Source organism: Scyliorhinus canicula, chromosome 4 (genome assembly GCF_902713615.1).
Source record: "Scyliorhinus canicula chromosome 4, sScyCan1.1, whole genome shotgun sequence".
NCBI classification, from domain to species: Eukaryota; Metazoa; Chordata; class Chondrichthyes; order Carcharhiniformes; family Scyliorhinidae; genus Scyliorhinus; species Scyliorhinus canicula.
In genome coordinates this window covers 219,394,410-219,411,891 of record NC_052149.1, presented here as the reverse complement: position 1 = coordinate 219,411,891, position 17,482 = coordinate 219,394,410, and the positions used below count along the sequence as shown (strand labels likewise).

The window sequence follows — 17,482 nt, the reverse complement described above, 5'->3', positions numbered from 1 at the left end:
ACACATCAGTGGAAAGACAAAAAATATGAGAGCGAGCAGCACGAAACACCGGAAAAGGTCACGCAGACATGGGGCACAGTGAAAGAAGAGAGAAAACCCCACCCCTTCTCCAGCACTGGTAATTTGCCGGGGTCCAGGCCGTAGAAGCGAGAGGCACCGCAGCAAACAAGCACACAGCTGCCAGGCAAAATAGTAATACAGTGCCAATGGTGCAAGAGCAACTCCCCTCCACCACCACCACCCCCCCCCCCCCCAACTTGTGGATGGGCGGCACAGTGACACAGTTTGCACTTTCTGCCCATGTTTGCGCGGGTTTTCTCCGGGTGCTACAGTTTCTTCTCACAGTCCAAAGATGTTCAGGTTAAGTTGTTTGGCCATGGTGAGGTTGTCCCTTAGTGTCCAAAAGGTTAGGTGGGGTTACGGGGTTGCGGGGGGCAGAGAGTGGGTTGGGGGGGGGGAGGTGGTGTTGGTACAAGGCGGGGTGCTCTTTCAAGGGTCAGTGCAGACTCGATGGCCTAAATGTCCTCCATCTGCACTGTAGGGATTCATTGATTCTATGAGAAATAGTGGGGATCTTGGATGGGGGATAGGTGGGATAACTGCAGGGACGGGAAGAGATGATCCTCTGGCTAAGTTAGGTAAAGGTTTATCACCTGCTGTGCAAGTTTCGGATAATGGCCGGACTTTATTCCAGGACTTCTGAATTAATTGCTTTTAGAAAGATTCTGTCCAACAGAATCATTTCATTTCAAATTCTACTATTCTCTGTTCTGCCTGATTATTTCCGTATGGCTTCCATCAGCAGTCTGCTTCATTGGTAGTTTAGTTTCACCAGTGCAGCCTAAAGAACAGAAAAGAATAAGCTGGGAAGAAATTAAGTAATTTATCTTCAACATGAGACAGTGCAAAGAGGCAGAAAGCATTGTCAGAGACAGATAGATTCCCGTATATGATAAGATACAGTATTACTGTGCTACTTATTACTTTCCTCATGCAGCCATCTTCCAGTTCCAAAGCCAACCCTCAGCTCATCAAATGTCGACAGAACAAGTTATCTGGGTGGTAGAACTATTGAAATGCTCACGCAACTTTAAACATATTTAATTCATTTTGTTTTCAAACACAACCGATTAGGGTGGAGGTTTTCAAACTCAGGGTCGCGACCCGCGGGCAGGTTTCGGGAGGATCGTGATGCTCGATGCTTTTCAAAATGCCGGTTGGGACGGACTTCTGAGACTGCTGTCCATCACGTACATGCGTGCCAAATCAAGCAGTGAGCAGGCTCGGAGCCCAGCGGCATGGACGACCTCCTCCTGACGTCAGTGCGCTGACCAGGGCCAACCTTTCAGCAACGATGGAGTCCTCCCACCGGAGGTAGCAGCAGAGAGCAGGTCACGTGCCCTGTACGCTGACGACACGTGTTCTGGGCGCAAGAGTGATTCCTCCATTTTGTAGCTGCCAGGAGTGTTAGTGTGAACTCCTGGGTCTCTGGTGAACAACCGGTGAAGAAGAAGCTGAAAACGGGAACAGAGCAGCATAAAGATTACTTGAGGTATGGGTTGTTAAGTGTTCCCCAGCAAATCAGGATTCAAAGTTTGTGTGTGTTATATGCAGCGAAGCACTGGCAAATGAAAGTTTAAAACCCTCAAAACTTCAAAGGCACTTGAAGACTAAACATGGTGAGTACGAGGACAAACCTCTCTAGTTTTTCAATGGCTGCAGTGAGATCTTAAATCATCAGCGGAAGTCATTATCAGAAATCTAACGTTAAATAACAAAGCAAGCGACAACCTGAGGACCAAGAAAGCTCACCTGTCACATTAAAGGTAAGTGAAAATGGTAGGTCACGCAGGTCGGCCTGTGTGGGTCCCGAAGATGCACGGTTGGCAAAAATGGGTCCCCGGCAAAATAGTTTGAAAAGCACTGGATTAGAGGCTTAATTCCGAAGGGTGTATTTTATCTGCTCTGTATTTAGGTACTGAACAATATTGCTGTGTCTGTAGCTGCTTCCTTTGGTTTCCCTTTTCCTCCCTCTGGCTCCTGCTTGGGGCTGGACTTGTAAACAATTTGCTACTCGTTTAGTGCAACACTCAGAAATGTTCTTGGAGAGCCCACGAAGCAGTTTGAAAATTCCATTTGGGTAATCATCATTTAAAGCCGTGGATATTTCAACATGAGATTTATTCTGAAGATGACTTCCATTTCATAAACTACCTTATGAAAGGATCTCTCAGTTTAGCATGCAAAAGGAGGGACACACTTACATAATCCGTGATGCAAAAGCATAGACACGTCACACATTCCTCCTGCAGTGGCAAATTCTTCATAATTTCCCCTTTTCTCTGCTTTCTGAAAGAAAGAAATTGCATTTGTGTAGCTCCTTTCATGTCCTCAGGATTTCCCAAAGCTTTTCACAGCCAATGAGATATTTCTCATTTGTCAAGGAAACACTGGAGATAACTTTCAAATTCACTATCTGAGTAGTAACTTCAAAAACATAGATAGTTGTCCCAATGTAGAACCCGTCTCCTTTTAAAATGGGGCAGATTCTACAATGGGTGGGTGATTGTCACCCGAACGGGTGAAAATGATTACTTCTGGCTTATCTCAGGTTACAGCTCCAGAGGTGGAGACAATGGGTATGCAACGCATTCTTCTCAGGTCATCCCAGATGAGGAATCTTGACAGACTTAACCATCAAAGGCCTCACAGCTTGACCTGACTCCATCTTCTGCCGATGGTCACATTTTCAAGAAGAAATCAAAAAAATAGGAATCAGGAGTGGCAATCCTGGCTGTTTCCTTTTCTCCTCCTGGACTGAAGCTGCTGAGGTCCATGCTGACGCTCCTGTTACTGCATCAAGCCAGATCAGAATACAGATAAACATTGTGACCTTTCTGGTCTGTTGGTATGATTCCATATTGAGCAATGCACCAACCAATTAAATATTTAGTACTGTTTAACAGTAACAATTCTGGTTAATCTATGAAACTTGAAGTTTTATGTCAGTGCGTTTGTATGTTTTATGGCTGTAATATTATAGTCAGCCTATACTAACAAGTGAGACATAAAAGAGAGCACCAGTAAAATCTCATAGCCTCCTGGAACATCTTGGCAGCCCAATCTTCAGTCTCAATTAGCATGTGAGACAAACACCATCTCCAGAATTTCTGACAAAGTTACAAGATGAGACTGGAAGAACACTGACAGATGTTCGACCTAAAAATATTCCATCTGGGGCCTCGTTTCTCCTGTCCTGCCCTGGGTGCCACATGCATGGAGGGACCATTTCGGTTTTACAAAGATATGCGAGTCGAATTAACAATATCCGTGAATTCTTATTTTAACTGTAATAATAATAATCTTTATTATTGTCACAAGTAATCTGACATTAACACTGCAATTAAGTTACTGTGAAAATCCCCGAGTCGCCACACTCCGGCACCCGTTCGGGTACACCGAGCGAGAATTTAGAAACTCCAATTCACCTGACAAGCGCGTCTTTAGGAATTGGAGCAGGCGGAGGAAACCCATGCAGACATGGGGAAAATGCGCAGACTCCACACAGACAGTCACCCAAGTCGGGTACTAAACCTGGGAGCCTGGAGCTGTGAAGCAACAGTGCTAACCACTGTGCTACCGTGTTGCCTGCAATTATCAAGTTCGATGTGGAATCACCTGGATGTGTATTCTGGATTTATAAGCAATGCCATTGATTTGCACTACCCACAAGATAATTATGGAACATGATTTCCAAAACTCTTGTAAACCCTAGGCTTTCAAATAACATTAATGAATTTGGTCAAATTCAGTCACTGTCAATTATGAAACAATGAAGAACCTAAACCTGTTCCTATGTTCCTAAACCAGCGGACTGCTTATGAGTATTTTTTTTTAATAAATTTAGATTACCCAATTATTTTTTTCCAATTAAGGGGCAATTTAGCGTGGCCAATCCACCTCTGCACATTTTTGGGTTGTGGGGGCGAAACCCACACAGACACAGGGAGAATGTGCAAACTCCACACGGACAGTGACCCAGAGCCGGGACCGAACCTGGGACCTCAGCGCCGTGAGGCGGTTGTGCTAACCACTAGGCCACCGTGCTGCCCCTGCTTATGAGTATTAAGGGTTAAACGTCCTCCAATTAATTTACATTTGCAGCTAAAAATGTTGAGAAAGGATTTGACGCACGGCAGGAAATAAACATGAGGTTCATGCAGCTAGAATTTAGAGCTCAGGGCTAAATCTCTCTTTCTTACTGTTGTCAATCAAAGCGGAAGAAATCCTCTGTAGTTTGTATGTGACTTCATTTATCAGATCTGGAATGAAAATACAAACTAATACTGTGTGATTAACCAGTCTCCTGGTATCCTGACCTAATACTGTTCATCTTTCTCCTTGAGTGTCCCGAATTGCTGAATGTTTTGTTGTGTGTGTGTGAGAGCGACTGACTCCACAATATTCTGGACCTATTGATGAATGAACACTCAAATGCTCAATTCGTAGAGAGAGATATATATTACAGTAAATTTGTCACTTCTTTTGCCAACTCTTGTCCTTTAGCAACAGTACAAAAGAAAATATTTCACCAAATCTGTTTTGAGTTTGTGGAATATTATGTAATAAAATAAGATGCAACCTACATTGCATATAGGAATGAAAGGGAAGAACTTTAACCCTCGAGCCTGTATAAACTAAGTTGAGTGAGAGCTAAAACAGTTTGTCAATTTTTCACATTTTACCACTGCCACATTTTTAATACTGCTGTTCTTTTCTGGCAGCAACACAGTATTAATATGACAGTGGTTTTTGATTAGAACTTTTTGATTAGAATCACTACAATGCAGAAGGAGGCCATTCAGCCCATCGGGTCTGCACTGACCTTCTAAAAGAGCACTCTACCCATGTCCACTGCCCGGCCACCCCATCATCTCCCCGTAACCCAACCTGCACATCCGTGGAAAGTAAGGGCCAATCCATTGAACCAGCACATCTTTGGATTGTTGAAAGAGAATGGAGCACCCAGAAGAAACCTACACAGATACAGAGGGTATGTGCAAGCACCACGCAGACAGTCACCCATGGTTGGAATTGGACCCAGGTCCCTAGTGCTGTGAGGCAGCAGTGCTAACCGCTGGGCCACCATGCTACCTGGTCTATTCCCAAAACTATGGGCGACATTCTAATGTGGAGGCGGAAAGAAAAACTTCAAATTGCTGTTTGAGGTTTTTCCAGTTTAGACTGAGTTTACCGGTCATCCTGAAGTGTTCTGGCTTTATCAGACTTTCTGTCTTGCGATCCGGAACTTGGTGCTGTCTTCGAGACATTTGCAGTGGCTTGAATGTTGTTCTTTTCTTTCTAGACTCTGTGCTAACTTTCTACTCAATGCTTACTTTGTAGCAATAAACGCCTGGTACCATGTGGTGTTCTTTGTGATTCTTGTTCTCAGGTTAATGTTGTAGTGTTCACGAAGACCATAAAAGCTAAGGTCACAAACAAAGCTAACATTTATTTACACTACTTAAATTAAACTCAACCACTTACTCTTAAAGTAAACACTAATCTAATCTATGATCCATACTCAACTACACTAGTCTCAAAGCTCTATCGAATACTGTACTGCACTCTCTATCACTGCTCTCTCTAGCTCTCCTCTCCAGCTCTCTCCTAGAGATCTGTGAGTCACTGCTTTATATAGTTCTGCACCTAGCTCCATCTAGTGGTTATCTATGACATTACATTAACCCTTTGTAATCTGTACATTTCCTATAATGTCGCACTTACACTATCCCTTACACTCGGCTCCCATTTCCTTCTAAAGTAATTGGGGCTGTTCTTGCAATGTGATCAGCCAAAATCTAAGGATTTCTCAATTTGCTGTGGACATTTCAAAAATAAATGATAGAGCACATCCAGGCCCCCATTCTTTGTTGTGAAGATTCTGTCATGAAGCATTCCACAACTCCACACAAGCAAGGTGAATGTTCTGAATCAAACTTAAATTTGAGAAGATAACATTCTTATATCTAAATAATTAATTTGAGAACTGTACAACTTGGTAGTTAATCAGATGCAAATTGCTGGGCTCAAACTCTGTCTCTCTCCCCCTCTCTTTCTCTGACAGCTTTAACACTCACTCAGGAAATAAATTTGTGGAAGCCTTGATCCAATCCCTCCTGAGGGCCCAATCCAAACCACCTTACCTGAGCTTGATTGAGGATAGGGAAAACCAGCAAGAAGCTGCCAGGTAGGTCATGCAGCACTCAAAGTGCTTTGTGGCGGCTGCTACCTGTACAATTACATCGGCAAACTAGATCAACATCGAGCACTTGGCAATGGATTAGTCAAGGCTTCTATTCCCAAAGGAAGCTGGGTCAACACTGGTAAGAATTGTGAATGCCTCATTAATCATAATGTTAGATGCTTTCTTGGGAGCAAAGCAGTCACGGTATTCCAAGTTTTCACTTGCTCTACATGATGTCTGGGAAATCAATAGCCAGTTACCCTAATTAGCTACTCCCACCGAGATGCTGCTGTTCATTTCTACAGGCCTTTGCACATCTCCTGGGAATAAATAAGGTGAACTGCCTTTCTTATGGTCTTGGTCAGTTTTGCAAAGCTGTGCCGTCTACTGAAACTGCCATGGACCAGACAGTGCCCCATCACACTGGTGACAAGTTCTCGCTCCATCTCCCGCCAAACTTTGGTCACGCCTTTTGAGACGCATTTTACAGCAACTTTGGGGCTGTCAGAGATTACAGGCCAATTGCTACTGGTGCAAATAAATTGAGATGATGATGTTGAGATGAAGGAGCACTGTTCAGATATCTCTGGAACACCTCGACTTAAAACATGCAACAAAAACAGACAAGTTCTGTGATTTATGTCACAGCTGCAAAGAGGAGATAACACGCCTATACGGAAAGTGCTGCACTTATTCAAAGTGCCGGAAGTGGAGATCAAACAAGATAACAGGACTTTTCTATGGTTCCTGGTGTCTACCTTCCATGTCACCTGACGGGAACTTCACATAACATGCAGGGCTGATTTATTGAAATGTGAACAGTTTCCTGTGTTATGAAAAGCTTATACATGCCCTGGAGTAATTTGAGGTATGTCAAATTTACAGTCATCTGGATTTGGTTCATCACTTTGGGTTAGAATCATTAAAACCTCCTCCTTTTTCTCTCCTTCCCTTTCAAAGTACCTTTTAAGCATATTCACGTGACACATTTGGTGAGTCTTCCTTCTATCTGTTGTTCTTACCACATAATTCACCTCACTTAATTTCCTTTCAATCTGATAAGGTCCACAAAACCTTGCTTTTAAAGGTTCACCTACCACTGGTAACAACACTAAAACTTTATCTCCAATGGTAAAACTACGAACTCTGGATCTCTTGCCCGCTACCCGTTTCATCATATTTTGTGCAACTTTCAAATGTTGTCTAGCCAATTCACCTGCTCTATTTAATCGTTCCCTAAAATTTGACACGTAATCCAATAATGTAATTTCTGATTTCTCACTCACCAATTTTTCCTCAATCAATTTAAGTGGTCCTCTTATCTCATGACCAAAAATTAGTTCAAAAGGAATAAATTTGGTTCACTCATTAGGTGCATCCCTAATTGCAAACAGTACAAATAGAATTCCTTTATCCCAATCCTCTGGATAATCGTGACAATAAGCCCTCAACATTGTCTTTAATGTCTGATGCCACCTTTCTAACGGTCACTGCGATTCTGGATGGGTACGCAGTTGATTTAAATTGTTTAATTCCTAAGCTATCCATTACTTCTTTGAATAACCTTGAGGTAAAATTTGATCCATGATCCGATTGTATTTCTGTGAGTAGTCCATATCTAGTAAAGAATTGAAGTAACTACTCCACAATCTTTTTAGCTGTAATATTACGTTCTGGAATGGCCTCTGGAAACCTAGTAGACGCATACATTATAGTCAAAAGATATTGATGCCCACTTTTTGTTTTAGGAAGCGGTCCTATGCAATTAATTAGGACCCTTGTAAAAGGTTCCTCAAATGCTGGGGTGGGTATTGAGGGCTCTGGTTTTATCACTGCTTGAGATTTCCCTATCATTTGACATGTGTGACATGATTGACAAAATTTAACTACATCTTTATGTAGTCAAGGCCAATAAAAATGTTTTTGGATTTTAGTTTGAATTTTCCTTATTCCCAAATGACCTCCCACTGGTACCTCATCTGCAACTCGCAACACCTCCTTTGTATACCCTACCGGCAATACTACTTGATGAACTTCTGCCCACTTTTCATCTCCCTGCATATGTAAAAGTTCTCCATTTTCTCATCAAGACATCACTTTTACGGTAATAACACTCTGGTATACACTCAGATTCCTCTTCCGTATATGCTTTCTGATACATCTGTTTTATTTCTATATCTTTTTGTTGTAACTCCACCACGTTTGCTGAACTAAAAATATCCGCCTCATCCTCGACCTGTTCTTGTTCTTTTTCAACCATCTGATCAAAAATTATTTCAGATAATTGCACTTCAACTTCATCTTCACTCTTTGATTTCTCCTCTTGTCTTAACCTGTGACTTTGCGACCTTGTTACTACACAATCCAGAAAAATTCCAGGATATTCATCCTTCAACACTTCAGTTGTCTGATTTTCCACTGGCTTATCAACCACAGTAGGCATCACTACACCTGCGATCCAGCTATATCATTACCCAAGATAAACTGTATTCTTGGACAAGATAGTTTCTCTATTACTCCTATTACCACTTCACCACTCTTCACTGAACTTTCCAACCTTACCTTATATAATAGAACACGACTCTTCTCACCCTGAATTTTACATATTACCATCTTTTCTGGCAATATTCTTCCCAGACTGCATAACTCCTCATCTCTTACCATTAAAGATTGACTAGCTCCCGTATGTCTTAAAATTGTGACTTCATTACCTGCCCCTCCTGATACATATGAGTAAACTTTACCCACACAAGTAAATTCTTTGAAGAGTTCTGGCACCTTCTTATCAATCACCTCTTGATCAGGCTGTATGATCTTTTGCACCTCCTTCGCTTCACTTGGGCTTCCCTTTACCACTTTAACAAACCCCACTGTCTTATCCTGTTTTACCACAACAGCCTTCCCAGTGCTTTTCTTCAACCACCAACACTGTGACTTTACGTGGCCTAGTTTATTACAGTGAACACATTTGAATCTTTTCATTTCTTTTCCGCACTCCTGGATTTCTTTTTTTAATCTGAGGTACATTCTCCTTATTATCACCCATCAGATCACCTTTATCTCTACCACTTGAGTATTTCTCATGTCCCCAGTTTCTATCCCTCACAGGCTGAAACTGATGTCGGAAACCAAGCTTTGATTTATGAACTAATTCATTATCATCTGCCATTTCTGCTGCTAATCTCACAGTTTTAACCCTCTGCTCTTCCGCATGAGTTCTCACTACATCAGGAATTGAATTTTTAAACTCTTCCAAAAGTATAATTTCTCTGAGAGCTTCATACGTTTGGTCTATTTTCCATGCCCTTATCCACCTATCGAAATTACTCTGTTTGGTCCTTTCAAACTCCATGTATGTTTGACCAAATTCTTTCCTTAAATTTCTAAACCTTTCTCTGTAGGCTTCAGGCACCAATACATCTGCACCTAAGGTGGATTTTTTGACTTCCTCATATGACTCAGATACCTCCTCTGCTAGTGATTAATACACTTCACTAGCCCTACCTGCTAGCTTTGTTTGAATCAGTAATATAAACATGTCCTGTGCCCATTTCATTTGTTTAGCTACCTTCTCAAATGAAATGAAAAAGGCTTCTACCTCCTTCTCATCAAATCTTGGCACTGCTTGGACATATTTAAATAGATCCCCACCATCCTTCGACTGTGATGCTCTTTCTCACTATCCTCATTACCATCAACCACCGTACGTTTCCCTTTACGTCTGCCAATTTTAACTGACTGCCATGTTTCATGGCCATTTTCTGAAGTTCAAACTCTCTCTTTATCTTTTTCCCTGATCTTTATCTCCCTTTCTCTTTTCTTTTGTTCTGCTCGGGCTATTCTTTCTGTTTTCCTTTCTTCTTTCTTTTTCCTCTATCTCTCTTTCTCTTTCTTTTTCCTCTCTCTCTCTTTCATATTCAAACTGCTTTCATTCTTTCTCATGTTCCATTTGTTTAATTTGCAACTGAATTTTTGCTATTTCCAATGAGTCAAACTGTATCTCAGGCAACTTTAAATGCTTAGCCACCGCCATAATGACCTCATATTTTCACATTTTGTCAGGTATTGTTAACTGCAATGTTTTTGCCAAATCTAACAGTGTACTTTTAGTCTCTGTCCGTAAGGTACTACGTGTGACAGTCTCCACCCCCAAAAATGTCTGAGCCTCTGAAAGAGCCATTGTCCACAACACACTCCCTACTTAAACTAAAATACCACACCTGAAAAACACCCACAATATGCTCACCCCTCACTGTCTTCAAGTTCACTAAGCCAATCCAATAGGTAGACTTTTATCCTGGACGAGCCCCCAATTTGTTAAGGGCCAGGGTTTAGAGAACCCCAACATGTATCATAGATTTCACCTGACCCACAACTTTTAATAGATTGTGGTATGGGGAGCACACGGCCCACTCTACAGGTGTGGTACGGCAGAAATGGAAAAGTATTTTGTAAAGCAAAACAATATTTATTCTATGAACTCAAGTTAACCTTTTTAAAACATACAGTGAACGTCTTAGCAACAATTAATTCAAATACAACCCCCAAAGACTACAACACTAAGTAAACCTTTAAGCTTTCCTTTTTAATATCCATGCGACTTAAAAACAAAACCTTTATCAGAAGCACATCAGGTTAAAGCCACTACTGAAAACGTTTATAATTCTGAATTCACCAAATGATCAAGAGATAGTCTTTTGATGGCAGAGAGAACAGCAATGCACCTGCTTGGTCTGGCTTCAGCTCCAACTCTGAAAACAAAACTAAAACACACCCTGCAGCCTGCTCAAAAACGAAAGTAAAAAGCTGACAGACAGCCCAGTTCCACCCACACTCTGACATCACTGCAGTAGTAAGCACCCATTTCTTAAAGGTACTCTCACTACAGATATTTATATACATGCTCATTTATAAACTCTCTTTTCTTAAAGGTACTCCCACATGACATGCCCATCCTTAGTAGGAGCAGGAAAGTGGGTGGGAGGAGCTGAATACTGAGCACTGGGGTGACTGTGCAGTAATTGGGTGTGGCGTCCAATGAGAGGCCAGGTTGCAAGGGCAGAGTCGGGTACTCAGGAATGGGTTGTATCTGTCATAGCGGGGCCCTGACGGGAAGTATGGTGGCACAGTGGTTAGCACTGCTGCCTCACAGCGCCGAGGTCCCAGATTCGAACCTGGCTCTGGGTCACTGTCCGTGTGGAATTTGCACAGTCATCATTAGTCTAATCATCCCCTTCCTCCACTAGTTCGATTTTCAACCGCTGGCCAGTCAAAGATGATGTGGAGATGCCTGTGTTGGACTGGGGTGAGCACAGTAAGAAGTCTTACAACACCAGATTAAAGTCCAACATGTTTGTTTCAAACACTAGCTTTCACCTGAGGAAGGAGCAGTGCTCTGAAAGCTAGTGTTTGAAACAAACATGTTGGACTTTAACCTGGTGTTGCAAGACTTCTTCCTGCAGTCAAAGATGAATAGTGCTTTAACTGTAAGGTAAAACATATGGGACCCACTCAGTAGGCACGAGTCAGTGTGACCAGACCTTGAATTGGCAACCCTCTATGTTCCACCTTACAGTTAAAGGAGTATTCATCTTTGACTGGTGAGCAGTTGAAAATCGAATTAGTGGAGAAAGGGGATTGATTAGACTAATGATGACTTGCATTAGCTATGAGGAGCGGTTGAATAAACTTGTTTTGTTCTCACTGGAACAACGGAGGTTGAGGGGCGACCTGATAGAGGTCTACAAAATTATGAGGGGCATAGACAGAGTGGATAGTCAGAGGCTTTTCCCCAGGGTAGAGGAGTCAATTACTAGGGGGCATAGGTTTAAGGTGCGAGGGGCAAGGTTTAGAGTAGATGTACGAGGCAAGTTTTTTTACACAGAGGGTAGTGGGTGCCTGGAACTCGCTGCCTGAGGAGGTGGTGGAAGCAGGGACGATAGTGACATTTAAGGGGCATCTTGACAAATACATGAATAGGATGGGAATAGAGGGATACGGACCCAGGAAGAGTAGAAGATTTTAGTTTAGACGGGCAGCAGGGTCGGCACGGGCTTGGAGGGCGGAAGGGTCTGTTCCTGTGTTGTACTTTTCTTTGTTATTTGTTCTTTAGTAAAGGAAACCTGACCACATATAACGGCACGTATTTTATCTGTGGCCATACCAGAAAATTGGGAAGGCTCCTGCTATTTGCGATAGGTAGTCCCTTATGTGCATCACATTCAGCAATTGCAGGACCATCCCCATCACAGGACGACACAAAGTATTATGACATGGGCACAAATTCTGGGAATAATGATACCACCATTAGGAATAGCCACTAATGCATACGAACTACGCAAACAACGAGACATCCTTGAGCAGGTAGCTAATGGCACTGCAGAAGCTGTTAACCAGATAGAAACTGAGATGGTTGCGAAAAGAGCGGTTGCCCTGCAGAATAGAATGGCTCTTGATTTCTTGTTAGCTGAAAAGGGAGGCACATACATCCCTGATAACTCAAAGAAAATTGATAACCTGGTGGATCACATTCGTAGAGAGGTAACAAGATTACACAAAAATGAGAGATGGGACTTTAGATTCTAGGATTGTCAGGACAGAGGATTGTGTTCTGGATTATAATCGCCATTGTAATCTTGATTGTCGGATGGTTACTGTTTTAATGTTGCGCAAGATATTTTTATTGTGCGAACATGGGAACAGCCCTAGCCACCTTGCAACCAGGCTCACTACACGCAGGGAACTGTCATACATCCATTCCCCTTACATTATAATCCACCCTACACGATCATTTATTAAAAGGTGTTGATCAAAAGATCAACAAGGAGGGAGTTGTGGAAGGGAAATTAATGGGTTGCCAATTTAGAAGCATGGTGGGAAATGCTTGACTATAGTTAACATTGCTTTTTAGCGAAAATGCTGAAATATTCTGGTCTTGGCCTTATTGTGAAAACACATTGTCCTCCGAAAGATAACGAAATGTGGACTCAAATTGTTTTTAGCCAAGGGCAAGAACATACATACTATGTATTTCAGCTTACGTACTTTCCAAGGCCTATTTAATATAAACATGGCTGTTTACGGCAAACTGTGATTTCAGACTATAAAACATGCTGTCTTCAATCGAATCTCAGAGTGCAGTGCACTAGCTGGAACACTCTCTCTCCGCAAATACATTTATGTAAATAAATTTCCTTAAATCAAACCTCGAGGAATTTGTCTTTATTATGATTTCCACGACACCCAAAATGCCTGTCTTTTTTGCGGCCTTTTAGAATCCCTGGATTTTGCCCATTTTGAATGTTTTAGGCTGCACCCCTTTTTCAGTGTTTTGAAAAACCTTTTATTACAGTTTTATTTGCACACCCGCCCCCATGCTCCCGATCTACGGGCACCCAGTGCAGAGGGGGGGGGGCGGGGAGAGAGGAGGACGTCCTCGTGGACCAGCTCCTGAGCCTGGCCAAACTTGCCATAAACTGCTCCAGGCAGCAGGCGACCAAGGGGGTTATCCGGCCCGACTGTCTGTCCCTCCACCACAGCTAAATTCGCGGTCGGTTGTCCCTGGGGAGAGAGCTTATGGTGTCCATTTTCACCACCGTGGCATTCCGTGCACACTGGGTTACCAGGGATGATTTGCTGACCCATTTAGTCACATTTTAGTTGGATGTTTTAAGTTTCATTTGTGGTTTATTTTTGTTTATGGCTGTATCCCTTTAATGGGTTGTCCCTTTTAATTTGTCCCTCAGTTTCTTTAACTTAGTTTATTTGGTTTCAACAAAATAGTTGGAGTCCTAAGCATTGAACTTCAATGCTCACACAAAAGTTTACTTCATACATGATAGATTGATGTCAACCCCAATGCAAGGCTCCATCGTGACATTAATCATCACTCATCCCGTTATATGTCATGACGGGTGGCTTTTTTGAGGTGCCCCATGAGGATACAGACACGGATGCCATGCATCCAATCAATTGGCCTTTTTTTGGAGGTGTGGGGATATGCCAATGTGAGAGGGGAGTGTTCAAGGCTTAGTGGAGCGCTACTCACCAAGGGGGAAGCACAGGTGGAGGTCCCAGCGGAGTGGAGGACTGAGGGTCAGGGCTCTGTCAGGAATCCACACCACTCACTTTGGAGTTCTTGAGCGGGATTCTCCGTTGCCCAATGCTGATATTGTAATCGGTGATCAGGCGGAGAATCCCTTCCGATGCCCAAATCAGGGGCACCACCAGTTTTAAGTTGGTTATCAATTCTCCACCTCCTCTGAAAACGGCGTCATCGCGTCACGCAGCACATGCCGTTGGAATGCCGTTGGCGTGTCACCTGAAGGCCCTCCCCCTATGCTGTGCCCCCGATGGGCCGAGTTCCCGACCGCGCGGTTGATGTGTGGTCTGAGCGGTCAGGAACTCGACGTAGCAACCGCAGATTGTGTCCAGCGCCGCCACAGTGGGGCGGGAGCCATGCTGCTGGCTGGGGGGGCTTCTGCGATGGCTGGGGGGACTGGTGGTGGGTGGCCAGGGGGAGGCCAGGGATTGTCCTGTGGGGAACTGTTTGGCAGGTCACGTCCGCGCACAGCTAACGCCATGACTGTTTTTAACTCTACCTCACCCTCCCGCTTCGTCTAGGTATATCCCCAGGATCCACAGCTGAGGTTGAGTTGGTCTGCTGCCCTCCACGCCTTGCTGCCTGAATGACTTTGGTGGGCGTCCAGTGGGGGGGCCCAGACCTTGAGTGTCCCAGCCTGATTTTGGGCAGCACGGGTGTTGCAGTGATACCCTCCTTGGTATGCGGGGCTAAAAGTATGTTGCTCATTGGGGGGTGGTGGGAGTTGTCAGATTCACCCCCAGGGTCTCCTGGATGGAGGGCCCTGGGCTGCGTTCCTGCTGATTCTCTTCCCTTAAGGGGCCCAGGGGTCCGCCTCCATGAGATAGAGGGGCAGCTGGAGTGTGATCCAGAAGCCCCAAGATCCTCTGGGGCACACAGTCATGAATTCCCATCAGTGCCTGCACCATGCAGTTGAAGCCCTGCACCATAGAACTCATGCATTCAGCTGTGGAGATCATGATCAGAGGCATGGGGAGGATATCCCTCACCATGGAGTGCACTGCGGCCACCACTCACACATTGCAGTAATAGCACCATATCCTCGGACAGAAGGCAATGGGGCACCTCCAGTTGGCCATACAATCCGAGGATATTTGCTGCCATCCCTTCCTGATGCTCACTCAGCCTCTGAGTTCCATCAGCTTTGGGACGTCCAGACACAGTGGCATATCATTGGCCAGGCAGGGGCTCAGCAGTTTCCTGTGCTTCGGAATCCCTCCGAGTGCCGGTTCCCTTGGAGGTGTCGGCCTCCACCTGCTGTGGATCATCAACTGTGACGTGCACACCAGTGAGTGACCACAAGCCTGCCCACTAGTAAACCTTACTGAGGTGTGAGTCTCTGCACTGGTGGAGGGTGTGGGTGACAGATGTGTTGCCTCTTCTATGCTGATGTCCGAGAATTCTCCCTCAGAGCTGAGTCAGTATATCCAGGGAGCATGAGCATGGTCCGAGCTGCTTGTTTGATTTCCCTGCAATGGAAGGGAAATGGCATTAGATCATCATGAAGGATAAATGATGTGAGATATTTACTCACGTGAGGTGTGAGGCTGCGTGTCCTTACGGATCTCACTTGTGCTCATTGCCCTCACTTCGCCATCAGCACAGGCGTGGTCATGCTCTTCCCTGTCTCTTTCCTCAGGTGGGGTGAGGGTGCGGAGCTCCCACATCACTCCAGGTGGCTTTGCCCTCTCACACCAGTTGTGTTTGATTCTTCCTGTGGGGATACAAATTGGGAGAGTGTAGGCAGGGATCCAGCCAGTCCAGATGGTTGAGGAGTGGCATGCGTGGGAGCAGGGATGTGAGGAACTGGTTTGGGATGAGGGTGGGGGGGGTGGGAACATTACCTCGTGACTGGTGGGCAACCCACGAGATGGCCATGTGAGCAATCATCTTGGAGGGGCGAGGAGCGGTTGAGGGGGTATAATGTGAGACTGGAGGTGGTAGGGTTACCCTGGCCATGCAAAGAAGGTCATTCATTTTCTTCTTGCGCTGCTGCTCTGTTCTCCTCTCGAGTGAATTGGTGCTCACTAAAGCTGCTGTAGCCTCGCAGGCAGAGGTGGTCACCTTGCTTCTGGGATGCTTCCTACAGAGCAGGAACAGAACTTCCCGCCTCCGCTGGACTCCATCCAGATTTCAGGTCAGGTCTCCCTCAGGAAATCTTGGAGTTGGCTTCCTGGCTGCCATCTCACCTGTAATGGATCTGCAACAAGTGAGGCCACAACTGGAATATTGTGCACAGTTCTGGTCACCATATTCCAGGAAGGACATAATTTCTCCAGAGAGAGAATGCAGAGAAGATTTACTAGAATGTTGCCAAAACTGGAGGATTGTAGCTACAAGGGGAGATTGGAGCGGTTGGGGTTGGGATTGTTTTCCTTGGAACAGAGAAGGCTGAGGGGTGACATGATTGAGGTATACAAAACTGTGAGGGGCAGAGATTGAATAGACAGGTGGAATACGTTTCCCTTGACATAGTATTCAAAAACTAGGGGTCATAAATTCAAGCTAAGTGGTAGAAGGATTTGCGGGAACATGAGGAAAGTCTTTTCTGCACAGAGGGTGGTGGGTGGCTAGAATTTGATGCCTGAGTTGGTGGTGGAGACAGAGACCCTGAACTATTTTAAAATTACCTGGATCTGCACCTTAAGTGCTGTAAACTGCCATGCGCAGGAAGATGAGATTAGAAAGACACCTGGGCGTCTTTGGTTCGGCATGGGCTAGATGGGCCGAATGGTCCCCTTCTGTGCTGTATCTTTTCTATGAACTCAGCTCAAAAGTCGCATAAGCATGCACGTTCCTTTAAACCCACCCCTTTGACAAAGTCTTTGGTCATTGTTCTTCAATATCTCCTTACGTGACTGAGTGTCAAATTTTGATTGATAATGCCCCTGTGAACTGCCTTGAAATATTTTACAATGTTCATAAAGATGTTATAAATACACATCGTTGCTGTGGAAACATGTAGAATCATAGAATTATACAACACCAGAAGAGGCCGCTTTTGCCTGCGTCAGCACATCGGTGCAAGAGAATGGAAAATCAGTCCCTGTTTTTTTCCTATTTTCTCTTCCTCTGTCATTGAGTCATTGAGTGGAGTATGGATAGTTCAGGCTACAGGTGCCTCAGTCAACACA

The 17,482-nt window shown here is 44.3% G+C and overlaps 1 long non-coding RNA gene across 1 annotated transcript; it reads right to left on the bottom strand.

The window, feature by feature from the left end:
* Window positions 1-1,373: 1,373 nt before the first annotated feature.
* On the bottom strand, window positions 1,374-16,033 carry LOC119965382. The gene is made up of 3 exons (XR_005460501.1): window positions 15,883-16,033; window positions 2,265-2,349; window positions 1,374-1,514 (listed from the first exon to the last, which is right to left on the bottom strand). It is a non-coding gene; the product is annotated as an uncharacterized LOC119965382 (long non-coding RNA).
* Window positions 16,034-17,482: the final 1,449 nt, after the last annotated feature.